Raw genomic sequence first — 16856 nt, 5'->3', positions numbered from 1 at the left:
ATTACAATACACAATGATGAGGCTCTCTCACACATGTAGAATTTATCTGCAGGAGCTAGAGGCTGCCAATAGCCAATTAGTCTGATAAAATGTCTAAATTTGGGATTGAAGCAGAACTACAAAGTGAGTGATAGGCTTTTGTAGGGGGAACTTCTTACAGGGACCTCTAACATTAAATTAATTTTATGGGTAAGTTTAGTCATTTTATCACAAATTATTTAGGGGGAAAAATTCGGTATCGCCCCATTTGGGGCGCCATTATTGGCAGTGCGCAAAGTTTAGCGCCTGGCGCTAATTATCGCCTCCGACAGCAGCAGCAGCGGCAGCGGCAGTGCAGACCTGCGAGGAACGAGGGTCGAGAGGCAGGATAAAAGCACCAGAGCCCAGGTGAGGCCCCACAGCAGCAGCGGCGGCGGCGGCAGTGTGGACCTGCGAGGAACGAGGGTCGAGAGGCGGGATAAAAGCGCCAGAGTCCAGGTGAGGCCCCACAGCAGCAGTGGCGGCAGCGGCAGTGCGGACCTGCGAGGTGTGACCAACAGGCAGAGTACTAGGCGCAGGCAGGTAGTGCAGGAGTCCCCTGTGGACATCCCCCTCTCAAACAGATACACCACTTTGAGTACTGTTGGGGGGGATGGCTTATCAGAGGAAGGCAGCAGCAGCCAACTTCCTGGCATCAGGGGTGGCTCTGCTGCACAGGACGGGAGGAAAAAGAGGTGTAGAGCTATAATAATAGGGGATTCTATTGTAAGGGGAATAGATAGGCGTTTCTGCGGCTGCAAACGAGACTCCAGGATGGTGTGTTGCCTCCCTGGTGCAAGGGTCAAGGATGTCTCAGAGCGGCTGCAGAACATTTTGGAAGGGGAGGGTGAACAGCCAGTTGTCATGGTGCATATAGGTACCAATGACATAGGTAAAAACCGGGATGAGGTCCTAAAAGCGGAATATAGGGAGTTAGGAGGTAAATTAAAAAATAGGACCTCAAAGGTAGTAATCTCAGGATTGCTACCAGTGCCACGTGCTAGTCAGAGTAGAAATAGAAGGATATTTCAGATGAATACGTGGCTAGAGGAATGGTGCATTGGGGAGGGATTCAAGTTCCTGGGACATTGGAACCGGTTCTGGGGGAGGTGGGACCAGTTCAAACCGTACGGTTTGCACCTGGGCAGGGCTGGAACCGATGTCCTAGGGGGAGTGTTTGCTAGTGCTCTGGGGGAGGGTTTAAACTAAGATGGCAGGGGGTTGGGAACCTGAGCAGGGGGACAGAGGAAAGGGAAACAAGGATAAAAGCAAAAGAAAGGAAGGAGAAAAACAAAAGTGGCAGTCAGAGAAATCAACGGTTTAAATCAAACATGGCCACAGTAAATAATAATTCTAATAGGTCTAAGAGCGTTAAAAAAATAAGCCTGAAGGCTTTGTGTCTTAATGCGGGGAGCATTCGTAATAAGGTGGATGAATTGACTGCGCAAATAGAGGTAAACAAATATGATTTGGTTGGGATTACGGAAACGTGGCTCAAGGATGGCCAAGGCTGGGAACTCAACATCCAGGGGTATTCGATATTCAGGAAAGACAGGCAAAAAGGAAAGGGAGGTGGGGTAGCATTACTGGTTAAAGAAGGGATTAACACAATTGTAAGGAAGGGTATTGGCTCTGATGATGTGGAATCTGTATGGGTAGAATTCAGAAATACCAAGGGGCAGAAAACGTTAGTGGGAGTGGTATATAGACCTCCAAACAGTAAGGCGGAGGTTGGGGATGGCATTAAAAGGGAAATTAAAGAAGCGTGCAATAAGGGCACAGGAGTCATCATGGGTGACTTTAATCTACATATAGATTGGGCTAACCAAATTAGTAACAATACTGTGGAGGAGGAATTCCTGGAGTGTTTACGGGATGGTTTCCTGGACCAATATGTCGAGGAACCAACCAGAGATCAGGCCATCTTAGACTGGGTATTATGTAACGAGAAAGGATTAATTAGCAATCTTGTTGCACGAGGCCCCTTGGGTCGGAGCGATCATAATATGATCGAATTCTTCATTAAGATGGAGAATGAAGTAGTTGACTCAGAGACTAGGGTCCTGAATTTAAATAAAGGAAACTACGATGGTCTGAGGCGTGAGTTGGGTAGGATTGATTGGGGAATGTCACTCAAAGGGTTGACGGTGGATAGGCAATGGCAAACATTCAAAGACCACATGGATGAACTACAGAATTTGTTCATCATAGTTTGGCATAAAAATAAAACAAAAAAGGTGACTCAACCGTGGCTAACAAGGGAAATTAGGGATAGCATAAGATCCAAGGAGAGGACATATAAATTGGCCAGAAAAAGCAATAATCCTGAGGATTGGGAGCAGTGTAAGATTCAACAAAGGAGGACAAAGGGATTAATTAAGAAGGGGAAAATAGAATATGAGAGTAAGCTTGCAGGGAACATAAAAACTGACTGTAAAAGCTTTGATAGATATGTGAAGAGAAAAAGCTTGGTGAAGTCAAGCGTAGGTCCCTTGCAGTCAGAATCAGGGGAATTTATAATGGGGAACAAAGAAATGGCAGACCAACTAAATACATATTTTGGTTCTGACTTCACAAAGGAGGACAGAAATAACCTCCCAGAGATGCCGGGGGACATAGGATCTGATGAAAGGGAGGAATTGAAAGAAATCAGTATTTGTAGGGAAATTGATAGGATTGAAGGCCGATAAATCCCCAGGGCCTGATAATCTACATCCTAGGGTACTTAAGGAAGTGGCCCTAGAAATAGTAGATGCATTGCTGATCATCTTCCAACACTCGATGGAATCTGGAACAGTACCCATGGATTGGAGGGTAGCTAATGTTACCCCACTATTCAAAAAAGGTGGTAGAGAGAAAACGGGGAATTACAGACCAGTAAGCCTGATGTCGGTAGTGGGGAAAATGCTAGAGTCCATTATAAAAGATTTAATAGCAGAGCACTTGGAAAACAGGGACAGGATCGGACAAAGTCAACATGGATTCACAAAAGGTAAATCGTGCTTGACTAATCTACTGGAATTTTTTGAGGATGTAACTGGTAAAATAGATAAGGGAGAACCAGTGGATGTGGTGTATCTGGACTTTCAGAAGGCCTTCGATAAGGTCCCGCATAAGAGATTAGCGTGTAAAGCTAAGGCACATGGGATTGGGGTAAGGTATTGACTTGGATAGAGAACTGGTTGGCAGACAGAAAGCAAAGAGTTGGAATAAACGGGTCTTTTTCCGAGTGGCAGGCAGTGACTAGTGGGGTACCGCAGGGATCGTTCCTTGGACCCCAACTATTCACAATATATATTAATGATCTAGACAAGTGAACTAGATGTAATATCTCCAAATTTGCAGGCAACACAAAGCTGGGTGGGCGTGTGTGCTGTGAGGAGGATGTCGAGAAACTCCAGGATGATTTGGACATGTTGGGTGATTGGGCAGAAACATGGCAGATGCAATATAACGTGGATAAATGTGAGGTTATCCACTTTGGTGGCAAAAACGGGAAGGCAGATTATTATCTAAATGGCAATAGATTGGGAGAAGGGGAAGTGCAACAAGACCTGGGTGTCCTTGAGCACCAGTCACTGAAGGTAAGCATGCAGGTGCAGCAGGCGGTTAAGAAGGCAAATGGTATGTTGGCCTTCGTAGCGAGAGGGTTCGAGTACAGGAACAAGGATGTCTTGCTGCAGTTGTACAGGGCCTTGGTGAGACCACATCTTGAGTATTGTGTGCAGTTTTGGTCGCCTTATCTGAGGAAGGATGTTCTTGCCATGGAAGAAGTTCAGCGAAGATTCACCAGGGTTGTTAGATCCGTGGTTCAGTGGATAAAGAATTACACGGATGCTGTACATAAACAAACAACAGGTCTTTACTGGAGGAGGGTCATCTCTAGACTGGAGTACAGAGGCATGCGCACAGCTTATATACCGGTGTGGTTACTGCCGGTACTACAGTATACAGGAGCTGTAAAAAGTAGTTCTGACTTAAAGCACATACACTACAAGGGTGATACCTGGGATGGAGGGAATGACGTATGAGGAGAGATTGGGTCGATTGGGCTTGTACTCGCTGGAGTTTAGAAGAATGAGAGGTGATCTCATTGAAACTTATAAAATTCTAACAGGACTGGACAGACTAGATGCAGGAAGGATGTTCCCGATGGTCGGGGAGTCCAGAACCAGGGGACACAGTCTAAGGATAAAGGGTAGGCCATTTAGGACAGAAATGAGGAGGAATTTCTTCACCCAGAGAGTGGTAAACCTGTGGAACTCTCTACCACAGAAGGCAGTGGAGGCCAGTTCATTAAATATATTCAAAAAGGAGTTGGATATATTTCTTAAGGCTAAAGGGACTGGGTACTGAATTTGGACGATCAGCCATGATCGCATTGAATAGCGGAGCAGGCTCGAGGGGCCGAATGGCCTACTCCTGCTCCTACCTTCTATATTTCTATGACAGCAAACTTGGCTTTTATCGCCCCTGGAGGTGATTGGAGCGCTAAATCAGGCGCTACACACCTCTCTTAAGGCGCTAAGGCCGAGGAGCGAGGCGCTACCTCAGAGGGCGGGCGCAGGTGCTGTCAGTTAGCGATGGAACACAGACACACTGGCGCCGGTCAGTTCTTAAAGGGGAGGGTCGATCTTGCTCTGCAGCCACACCCTGCTCATTGGAGCCTTGAATCTTGGCCTGGGCAGACCTGTGGTTAAATCTTGCATCCAAAGACTATGGAGAGGGCCAGGGAGCGAGCACAGCGCTTCTGCGAGCGGGCCTTGGAGGCTCTGGTTGGCGTGGTGGAGCGCAGAAGATCTATTCTGTACCCAGAGAGTGGCAGGAGGCCTTTGCCACACGAGTACAGAAGAGTGTGGAGGGAGGTGGCTCAGAGAGCCTCCTCAGGCAGCATGGTGCCTAGAACCCATCTCCAATGTAGGACAAAGTTCAACGACCTCACTCGGGTCGTCAGGGTGAGTGCCTTTTTTTTCAAAACCTCTCCATCCCTCCATCTCAACCTCACTTTATGGCCAGAGGGTCTTAAAAGCCCCAATGCCCAACACTCATCCAACACCTATGGCCCTTTCATCAAACACACACGCACATTCCACACTCTGCATACAGTAAGGGCTATTCAACTATGGCAGGCATTTCAGGCAAGACCATGGCTACATACAGTAAGGGCTATTCAACTATGGCAGGCATTTCAGGCAAGACCATGGCTGCATACAGTAAAGGCTATTCAACTATGGCAGGCATTTCAGGCAAGACCATGGCTGCATACAGTAAGGGCTATTCAACTATGGGAGGCACATCAGGCAAGACCATGGCTGCATATAGTAAGGGCTATTCAACTGTGGCAGGCATTTCAGGCAAGACCATGGCTGTATATTTACTCAGACGCCGTCCTTTTTCTTGCAGGCCAAGCTGTCTCATAATAGGAGACAGCAGCAACGGACGGGTGGAGGGCGGCCTCAGCTGCAACCCCTCAGCGATCTTGAGGTGCACGTCCAGAGGATTGTGGCAAGCCGGGTAATTGGTCCCGTCGCCACTGGAGACGCCGACCCCGTTCTGGACAGCAATGGTAAGGTCATCACCTTTTTGTCCTCTCTCCTTCCACTTGTTCCTCACAACACCAGCCTTTGACACTTTCAATCCAAATTACTAAATTGCTGCACTCATGCCTCCCTTGCTGCCACCCTGTCCTCACGCTAAAGCCACTCTTGTGTCACCTGCTTTCAGATGGCGATTCACCAGGTGAGGAGACGGGCCCTCAAGCTGCCAGTGGAAGTGAAGCTGAAGGCGAGGAGGAAGAGGAAGCCGGACCATCAGCGCCACCCTCTACCGAGGCAGCCCATGCCCACACTGAGAACACGCCTTCCCTGGAGGGGAGCAGGGGGGAATGGTCTGATGAGGGTGAAGCCCAGGACCCAGCGGGCTGCAGCAACGCGATGGGGGTAGGGAAGCTCGGGAGCCTTATCCCTGGAAGGAGAGTATGCCATCGAGTCCTGCTGCACTGGACGCAGAGGAAGAACGGGTCCTCGCTGAAATGAGCGCCCAGGCGGAGCGCAGGCACACTGAGCTCATGGCTGCAGTGGGAAGGGTGCCCGAATCCATTGACTCACTGGCAAGGAGTGTGGAGCACTTTGGTGTAGCACAGGCGGCTGCCACGCAAATGCTTAGTGCTGCAATGCAGTCACTGGCTGGTCTCATGCAGACGCAGATTGAGGCCACGCGAGCACTGACTGCGGCCACCATCGCTGGATCGGGCACATTTCCCCGGGGCTCTCACCGCGCCGCAGCAGGCCAGCAATCTGTGCTCCATCAGATTGCTCCGGATGCTGAAGTGCTGCCCCCGTGGGAGTGCCAGTGTGTTGGTTGAGCAGGGAGTTGCTGTCCTCTCTCAAGATGACAGCATTCCTGCTGCCACCACTGGCACTTCTCTACTGCAGTTGCCACCACCTGTAGGTCAGACTGCTGCCGCCCATGCAGAGTTGGTGCAGTCTGCAACCGGGCCCTCCAGGCCCAGAGCTGGTCCAGGCTTGTCCGGGGTCATGGGGAAAGAGATGTACTCTCGCCTCCTTTTAAAGAGGGCATTTGTGACCTGACAGATGCAGCAATGCACCGCGAACTGGGAGATATTGGCGATGTCCCCAGTAACTGATTGAAATGAGCCGGTGGCATAAAAGTTGAGAGCCACTGTTATCTTCAATGCCACCGACAGAGACGTCCTGCTCCTCAGTTGAGGCTGCAGATCTGGCTGAAGCTGGTGGCAGAGCTCAGTGACCACCTCCTTGCTGAAGCGCAGCTTTCACAAACACTGCTCCTCAGACATATTAATGTAGGAGAACTGTTGACGCAAAACCCTGGGAGGGTAAGGTCTCCTGTACAGAGGCCTGTTGGCCCTCCTCCGTCTGGCCATGGTTGCCACTCTCTCTCTGCGTCTCTGTGCCCTCCGAATGTGATGGAGAAGGACGACGTTCCCATCCATTGCAGCCCCCACAGTATCTAGGCAATCAAAGTTATGAAGGTCAAAAACCAAAGTACCTGCAAAGTTATGGTCAGAAGCCAAAACTACCTCAGACAGCGTTGACTCAATGCAGAAGTCTCTCTTTCTCTCTTTGTCTCTCTCAAAATCTCTCTCTCTCTCAGAACGAGTGGTGCAAAAATGGCTACCACACAGAAGCCAGGAAGAGGCCCCCTTTAAATAGCGTACCCCCAGCCCCACAGCGACTGGGAAGCGTTCCAGTCAACCTGTCGTTGGGTGCGCCAGGCGGAAAGGAGGGGGGCGCCACTCAATTTCCGTTCCGGGGCGTCACAAGGGCGTTGCACTCTCGAATGACATCAAGATCTGCATGCGCAGGAGATCGGGCGGTATTGTTTAGCGCCGCCGCAAAATGTCCGGTCGATTTCGCGAGAGGCGCAAATATCGCCACACCTGGGTGTTGTGTATGTACCTTTAAGAGAATAACTGGTCTCAGACTGCAGTACCGGCAGTGACCACCCCTGTATAAAAGGCGCTAGAGAGCCTCTGTTGTTTAGTTTCGTTATTGCCTTTCACCAGTAAAGATCTGCTTGTTTTCACTCCTGCTAGTCCGTGTCTAAATCATTCACGGACTTAACACTGGCGATGAGGATGGGATGGCCAGCACATGGCGAACCACTGCTGCCAGCATTCTCGCCGAGAAGAGAACAGCTGTCAGTGTGCAGAGGAACCTTGATGTGTGGATCCAGAGTAGTAATTCCACCTAAGTTGACGGATAGAGTGCTCAATGAGCTTCATGAGGGTCATCTGGGTGGGGTAAAAATGAAGAGCTTAGCCAAAGCGTTTGTGTGGTGGCCAGGAATCGATAGAGAAATCGAAGAGATGACCAAGAGCTGTGCAGGATGCCAGAAGGTCCAAAACGCCCCACCACAAGCTCCTCTGCATCCATGGGAGTGGCCCTCATCTCCATGGCAAAGGGTGCACATTGATTTTGCTGGTCCCTTCATGGACTCGATGTTTTTAATTGCGGTGGATGCACATTCAAAGTGGCCAGAGGTAATAAAAATGTCCTCAACCACCACGGAAAAAACTATCACAGTTTTACGAACCATATTCGCCAGGAATGGGCTGCCTGAACAGATTTGCTCTGACAATGGACCACAGTTTGTGTCTGAAGAGTTCCGGAGGTTCTTAAAGAACAATGGTGTTAAGCATTACACATCTGCCCCATATCATCCAGCCACTAATGGATTGGCCGAGAGGTTTGTCCAAACATTCAAGAAGGCTATCAAGGCAATGTGTAATGAAGATATACCCCTACAACACAAGGTGGACAACTTCTTGTTTGCCTACCGGAATGCGACACATGCGGTTACCAGCCAAACTCCAGCCATGATGTTCTTCAATCGAAGACTACGATGCCGCTTGGATTTGGTTAAGCCAAACGTCCGAAGAGATGTGGAGAACAGGCAGTTTCAGAATATGAATGAAAGGCCGACCAGGAGTTTTAAGATAGGTCAACCAGTTTTGGCCCGGGACTACTGCACTGAGAAATGGCAACCAGGAACGATTTGTACACGACAAGGACCTCTCATGTATACCGTGGACGTTGGGGAGAGCATTGTAAGACGCCATGCTGACCAGATTCTAGAGTCACTGGAAAACGTCAACTCCACACCACGATCTGATACACCTGGTAATGAAATCGACGTTCCAATTGCAACTACCGCAGAACCGGTAATATTGGAAGCAGATGAACCAAACAACGACATTGATTCCGACTCAACATTGCCAGAAGAACCTGATACCCCAAAGAGGCGTTGTCCAGACAGAATCAGGAAGCCTCCTCAAAGACTGAACTTATAATTGCTTAAACTTAACCAATGTATCTAGCAACAGTAATTGTGATTGTAATTCATTATCATTTAGTTGTTAAATGAATGTTATGTACTGTTTATCTAAAAGGGGAGGAATTGTTGTGTATGTACCTTTAAGAGAATAACTGGTCTCAGACTGCAGTACCGGCAGTGACCACCCCTGTATAAAAGGCGCTAGAGAGCCTCTGTTGTTTAGTTTCGTTATTGCCTTTCACCAGTAAAGATCTGCTTGTTTTCACTCCTGCTAGTCCATGTCTAAATCATTCACGGACTTAACACCGGGCACTAGTTGCTTTGCGCCCTACTTGGCACCCTCTTAAGGCGCTAATGGGAGGCGCAACCAACTGAATTTTTCCCCCCTAATCTTTTATGTGATTATGTTATAAATGTTACATATTAAGGAAGATCAGAAATCTAAGATGACAGCTGGAGCCATTTTTTTTTTTAAATTAAGCAACGTGATTGTTTTATACTGCAGCATTTGAACTGGCTGTTTTTTTCTTTTATTACCTATATTACAGTGAATAAATATAGCTAAATTCCTTCGTTGATCCAATCAGAAAAACATGACATTTCTTGCATTTTTTCTGCATCAAACAAACATGTGCAATGCTCTACATAAGTCTTTTAACTTTATGGGACAATTTTAATCCTGCCCGTCAGGCAGTTAAAATCGCCCGTGGAGCTTACTCACCAAGGTACTGCTCCCTTCCCACAGGATCCAATTTTAATCTGCTCTTCTGAGCAGACAGGAAGGACACCTCCCAGAAATCGGCAGAGTCCTACTTTAAGATGCAGATTGAATTCCGATGATATCATCGGGGCATGACTGCTATTTTAACCAGAGGCCTGCACGGTGAAGCCATTGTGGCTTCCCTGCCAGGCCACCCTAGTAGGAAGAGGAGTTGGGGCCATATGAACCCCAAAAATATACGTCGTTTTAGATTTTATTTTTTACTTTCCTTGTGAGACCAGAAAAAGCAAGAGTGCTTCCCCTCGCCCCACAAGGAAAATTTAGGGCTCCCCCGCTTTACCCCCTCCCCCAATCACAAGTCCCTCCCAGGCCCGCTCCCTGTGACTTACCCGAGTGCCAGGGACTGTTTTTTTGGGCTCGAGCCACCTGATATTGTGCTTCTGCCCGCTGGTCAGCTGCCACTTACCCACCGGTTTTGGGCAAGAGACAGACTGAGGCTATGCAGATGAAATCTCCCAGGTCTCATGCTGCCAAAGTGGGAATGTTTGCTGTCCGCTTTGGCCCCCATCAGCCCAACTCCTGCCCAGAGTTAAACTCGGAGCTTATGGCCGGATTCTTTACGTTGAAGTCGGGTTGCATGCATGTGGGGCGCGTAACGGGTCAGGAACCCGATGTTGTGAGCAGCGCGTTGTTCAGTGTGACTTTTACTTAATGGCCCCAATTAAACCAGTCATGCATGTTTCCCGGCCCAATTAAATGGAGCGGGCCTGATGACATCATCGATGACTCATTTGCAGCGCCAATATTTAAAGCTGCCTTGCACACATCTTCTTTGAAGGTTGATGAAGGAGTGTTCAAAGTGATTTCCAGAGGTCTGACTACTGTTACAAAGCTGATAAAAGTGTCGGTCATGGATATACAAAGACAGAGGACTCCACTAAGATTTAGCGATATATCCCTCAATGTTCTGGTGCAGGCAGTGAGAGCACGCAGGCAGGTCCTCTTCCCTGCCAATAGGCGCAAAAGGCCACCCATTGACACCAAAAGGGCATGGCTGGAGATCGCAGAGGAGATCAGCAGCAAGGAGGACATGGATCCAGTGCAGGAAATCATTCAATGATCTCATGAGGTCAGGAAAGGTGAGTGCAATGCCACACTCACCTTCACCCTGCTGTGCCTGTCACCACATCCCCGTCACTCTGCCTTCCCAAGCCTACTCCTGCACATCATTCCTCACACCAACCTACCTTGCAGGTCCACCCATCCCTCTTTCTCTATGTACATAAACACAATCCCCATCTGACTAACCACCCCAACACTCACCCTCATCCTAATGCAATCATAGCAAGTAACACCACAGAATGAGGCCATTTGGCAATGTCACACCACTCACTCATAGTCACCCTCTACAGATGTGGTCCATCCATTCCTTACACTCATTCTATCACTCTCACTCAAAGTTCTCTTCTCTCCCTCCTTGCAGGAGGAGAGCCCAGAACAATAGGGAGAGGCAGAGAACCAGAGGTGGCCCTCCAATATTCACTCAATTGACTCCAGCAGAGGAGGAGGCCCTGGAGATATCTCGAGTTGCAGAGCTGCTGGCAGTGGGAGACGGAGAGAAGGGGACATCCCAGCAACCTGGTGACAGAATTACATCTCATACAGCCACATAGCATACAGCAGTCACCCATATGGTGACTGATGTCAGCAGCCAATGATATTGCATTCTGTGCATAATGGTAACTTAACCCATTCTTAATATAACACTTCTAATTCATCTCTTTACTCTCCCACAGGTCCATCAAGTGCCCCTCCCAAGGTCCAGCTGCAGGAGGAAAACAACTCCTCAGAGGAACCTCCAGCCTCTGAGGGTGCATGTGGGGCTCTGACTGAGGGGGAGGTAATGGGGAGAAGTGGGAGCGCTTTGAGAAGAGCCCCCACTTCCATGTCCCCTCTCACCATCATCCCTCGCATGGGCCACCCGCACTTCCCTGCTAGCAAGGAGCTGGCGAGGGTGCACCATCAGCAGACCCAAGCACAGCCAGCAGCAGCGCAGATACGCACACCTCAGTGGGTCCTTTGCGATATAGAGTAGTGTTGTCACCTGGTGTCTCACAATTCACAAGTGAGCAAGAGCAGATGGTGTTGACAGGAACAGCAGTGGAGACTCCTCGCTAGAGGGCGCAGGACGCTCCAAGTTATGCTGAGCTGCATGCAGATGCTGAACCTCGGGAGCCATCGAGAAAAAGGGTGACCTTGGAGGGGCAGCAACAATTACATGAGGCTCTGGCAGCTTTTGCAGCTGCAATGTCTGCAAATGTGCTGAGAATGGAGGAGTCCATCTCCAACATGAGCACCGCCATGTCGCAGGCGATGGCCACGATGTGCTGTTCCATGGAAAATTTGGCCACCTGCATGGAGTAGCAAATGCGCCAGTCACATGAGCACATGGTAGCTGTGGACAACAGATGGCAGGCGCTCATAGACCTCATCTCGAGGAGAAATATAAACGTAGACTTGGGCATTCATCGCCCCACTGATGTGCAGCAAAGTGCTCTCCAGCTCCTTGCTAGCAGGGAAGTGCGGGTGGCCCATGAGAGGGATGATGGCAAGAGGGGACATGGAAGTGGGGGCTCTTCTCAAAGTGCTCCCACTTCTCCCCCTCAGTCAGAGCCCCACATGCAGCCTCGGATCCATATGGCCGAGTCTGCCCCTGCACAGTTGCAGGAGGAGCAGTCTTTGGCGGGGCCCTCACAGGCTCTAAAACCCAGAGGACATGTGCCAAAAGTGTCTAACCAGTCACAGCAGGGAAATAAGTAGCCTGCCTCTGCCTCTGCTGAAGCCACATAGAAGCACTTGGAAAAGAAAAAAGTCACAAAAGTAGATGCACAAGGGTATGCACATGGGTGTATGAACAAATGTTAGTGTTAAGTTTCAGTTATTTTTATGACACAGTTAAAGGAAAAAATTAACGAGCATTTGAAGAGGTTTAAGCTAATTAAGCAGAGCTAACACGGATTTGTAAAAGGCAGATCGTGTTTGACTAATCTAATTGAATTTTTTGATGAAGTAACAGGGAGGATTGATGAAGGATGTTGTCTACATGGATCTTCGGAAGGCGTTTGACAAAGTACCACATAGAAGGCTGGTTAACAAAGTTGAGGCTCATGGAATAGGTGGGTCAGTAGCAGCTTGGATAAGGAATTGGCTTAAGGACATAAAACAGCGAGTTGTGGTAAGTGGCTGTTTTTCAGACTGGAGGATGGTAGACAGTGATGTTCCCCAATGGTCAGTGCTGGGGCCACTGCTTTTTTTGATATATATAAATGACCTGGATATTGGAATACAGAGTAAAATTTCTAAATTTGCCGATGACACCAAACTTGGGGATGTGGCAAACAGTGATGATGATACCAATCGACTGCAACAGGACATAGAAAAGCTAGCAGAATGGGCAGACAAGTGGCAGATGGAATTTAATACAGAGAAGTGTGAGGTGGTGCATTTTGGCAGGAGGAGCAGGGAGAGGCAATATACACTTAATGGCACAGTTTTAAAGAGTGTACAGGGACAGAGGGACCTGGGAGTTCATGTGCATAGGTCCCTGAGGGTAGTGGGACATATTGAGAGAGTGGTTAGAAAAGCATATGGGATCTTGGGCTTCATAAATAGAGGTATTGAGTACAAAAGTAGAGAAGTTATGCTGAACCTTTATAAAGCGCTGGTTAGGCCACAACTGGAGTCTTGCATCCAGCTCTGGTCACCACACTTTAGGAAGGATGTGAAGGCCCTTGAGAGGGTTCCGAGGATGGGGGATCTTAGCTACAAGGACAGGTTGGAGAAGCTGGATTTGTTTTCATTAGAGCAAAAGAGGTCGTGGGGTGATTTGATAGAGGTGTACAAGATTATGACAGGAATGGATAGGCTAGTCGGGGAAAGGCTGTTCCCACTAGTTGATGGTACAAGGACTAGGGGACACAGATTTAAGGTTTTGAGCAAGAGATACAGGGGGGATGTGAGAAAAAACTTTTTTACGGAGCAAGTGGTGATGACCTGGAACTCGCTGCCAACGGAGGTGGTGGAAGCGGGCACACTCAATGTTTTCAAGGGGAGACTACAGCGAGCCGGCACGGACTCGATGGGCTGAATGGCCTCCTTCTGTGCCGTTATGACTTTATGACTCTATTATTTCTTTGCACCACTTTCTGGTCTTGTCCATTTTTGCCTGTTACCTTGGAAGTGGCTTTGTCACTTGGAGTGAATGGTGAGACATTACTTAACCGCGTGCAATGGGGGTTTGGGTAACAGAAATGGCTTGGTCATTGTAGGGATTCTTTATGGTGTTGTTGGTGGGGTTGGGGGGTGCGGGGACTTAGTACAGAATGTGGCAGCCATATGGGTGCATTGGAGCAAGTTAAGTAAATCTGGCCATGATGAGGCCATCCCTGGCCTCCTGGGCAGCAATGTGCGCCACTGCTGGTGCCATCTCCACCTCAGGTTCCTCCTCCTCCTCTGAAGAGGCTGTGCGCTCTGAGCCTTGCTCCTCCAGGAGCTCCAATCCTTGCTGCTGTGCTATTTTGTGCAGTGCGCAACAAACGACGATGATTCTGGAGACCCTGTCTGGTGCGTACTGAAGGGCTCCTCCAGATCTGTCAAGGCATCAGAAGTGCATCTGCAGCATGCTTATTGCTTGCTCTATGACACATCTGGTTCTCATTATAATGCTCCTCAGCCTCAGTACTTGGCCTCCTCAAGGGTGTCAGGAGGCACATCTTCAGTGGATAGCCCTCGGGGGAAAAATTCAGTTGGTTAGCGCCCCCCGTTAGCACCAGGCAAATCTAACACCACATGGCAAATTCAGTCCCCCGTTGCGCCACCGGTACGAGGTACCGCCAGGGACTTCAACGCCAGGCAGATCGTGGCCGCCTGATCTGCTAAATTGATTTTCGCCACCTACCTTAGTGCCTCGACCAAACAGCGACAGGGAGAGGAGGCATCAAGCAGGCAAAAGCCGACTCCAGGGACGTTATTTAAAGGGCTCATGAGTAATGATTCCCAGCTGGCAGGTTAGTGAAGTTTCAATGCTTTCTTGTCAGTTTGACATTGTGCAAGTTTAATTCAGTAATTTAAAGGTTCTTCTGTATTAGGAGTGTTGTGGTAACTAAAAAGTAGTTACATTTATTCTTTAAAAATATCAAAGTGCTACACTTGGCTTACATTGTAACAAAGGTAATGCAACAATCGTGGGGGACTTTAATTTTCATATAGACTGGACAAATCAAATTGGCAAAGATAGTCTGGAGGACGAGTTCATGGAATGCATTTTAGGACAGTTTCCTGGAACAATACATCATGGAACCAACCAAGGAACAGGCTATTTTAGATCTTGTATTGTGTAATGGGACAGGGTTAATTAGCAATCTCATAGTAAAGGATCCTCTGGGGCAGAGCGATCATAATATGATAGAATTTCACGTTAATAAGTTTGAGAGTGACTTGCCTAAGTCTGAAACTGGAGTAAGGCAATTACATAGGTATGAAGGGCGAGTTGGCTAAGGTAGATTGGAAAAATAGATTAAAAGGTATGGCGGTAGATAAGCAGTGGCTAGCATTTAAAGAAATATTTCATAATTCTCAACAAAAATACATTCCATTGAGAAGCAGATCCTCCATGGGAAAAGTGATTGATCCGTGGCTAACTAAAGAAGTTCAGGCTAGCATTAGATTGAAAGAAGAAGCTTATAATGTTGCGAAGAATAGTAGTAAGCCTGAGGATTGGGAGAGTTTCAGAAACTAGCAAAGGAAGACCAAAAAATTGATAAAAAGGGAAAAAATAGAATGAGAGAAAACTAGCAAGAAATATAAAAACAGATTGTAAGAGCATCTACAAGTATGTAAAAAGGAAGAGAGTAGCAAAAGTAAACGTTGGTCCCTGAGAGGCTGAGACAGGAGAAATTATTATGGGGGATAAGGAAGTGGCAGAAACGTTAAACAAATATTTTGTATCTGTCTTCACAGTAGAAGACACAAAAAGCATACCAAAAATGGTGGGGAACCAAGGGTCTAATGAGGGTGAGGAAACTAACGTAATATAAGTAGAGAAAAAGTACTAGAGAAACTAATGGGACTAAAAGCTGACAAATCCCCTGGACCTGATGGCCTACATCCTCGGGTTCTAAAAGAGGTGGCTGCAGAGATAGTGAATGCATTGGTTGTGATCTTCCAAAATTTCCTATATTCTAGAATGATCCCAGCCGATTGGAAGGTAGCAAATGTAACACCGCTATTCAAGAAAGGAGGGAGAAAGAAAACAGGGAACTACAGGCCAGTTAGCCTGACATCAGTAGTAGGGAAAATGCTGGAATCCATTGTTAAGGAAGTGGTATCAGGGCACTTAGAAAATCATAACATGATTAGGCAGCGTCAACATGGTTTTATGAAAGGGAAATTGTGTTTGACAAATTTATTAGAGTTGTTTGAGGATGTAACTAGCAGGGTAGATAAAGGGGAACCAGTGGATGTAGTATATTTGGATTTCCAAAAGGCATTCGATAAGGTGCCACATAAAAGGTTATTACACAAGATAAGGGCTCATGAGGTTGGGGGTAATATATTAGCATGGATGAATAGAGGATTGGTTAATGGACAGAAAACAGAGAGTAGGGATAAATGAGTCTTTTTCAGGTTGGCAGGCTGTAACTAGTGGGGTGCCACAAGGATCAGTGCTGGGGCCTCAGATATTTACAGTCTATATTAATGACCTAGATGAAGGGACCGAGTGTAATTATCCAAGTTTACTGATGACGTAAAGCTAGGTGGGACAGTAAGCTGTGAGGAGAACACAAAGCATGTGCAAAGGGTTACAGATAGACTAAGTGAGTGGGCAGTAAGGTGGCAGATGGAGTATAATGTAGGGAAATGTGAGGTTATTCACTTTGGTAGGAAGAATAGAAAACTAGAATATTTTTTAAATGTTGAGAAACTTTTTAATGTTGATGTTCAGAGAAATTTGGGTGTCCTCGTGCAAGAAACACAGAAAGCTAGCATGCAGGTACAGCAAGCAATAAGGAAGGCAAATGGCATGTTGGCCTTTATTGCAAGTGGAGAGTATTCCATCACACTCCTGACTTGTGCCTTGTAGATGGTGGAAAGGCTTTGGGGAGTCAGGAGGTGAGACACTCGCCGCAGAATTCCCAGCCTCTGGCCTGCTCTTGTAGCCACAGTATTTATATGGCTGGTCCAGTTCAGTTTCTGATCAATGGTAACCCCCAGGATGTTGATAGTGGGGGATTCAGCGATG

The 16856-nt window shown here is 47.8% G+C and overlaps 1 protein-coding gene across 1 annotated transcript in view; it reads right to left on the bottom strand.

Annotated features, from left to right (window-relative positions):
* fam47e (family with sequence similarity 47 member E) overlaps positions 1 to 16856 on the bottom strand; it is a 47571-nt gene that overhangs the window by 23089 nt on the left and 7626 nt on the right. The window lies entirely within an intron of this gene.

Source organism: Somniosus microcephalus, chromosome 2 (assembly GCF_052327205.1).
Source record: "Somniosus microcephalus isolate GS21.2 chromosome 2, FLI_Smic_1.0, whole genome shotgun sequence".
Classification (NCBI taxonomy): Eukaryota; Metazoa; Chordata; class Chondrichthyes; order Squaliformes; family Somniosidae; genus Somniosus; species Somniosus microcephalus.
The sequence above is the reverse complement of the archived record's forward strand: the minus strand, read 5'-3'. Positions and strand labels throughout refer to the sequence as shown.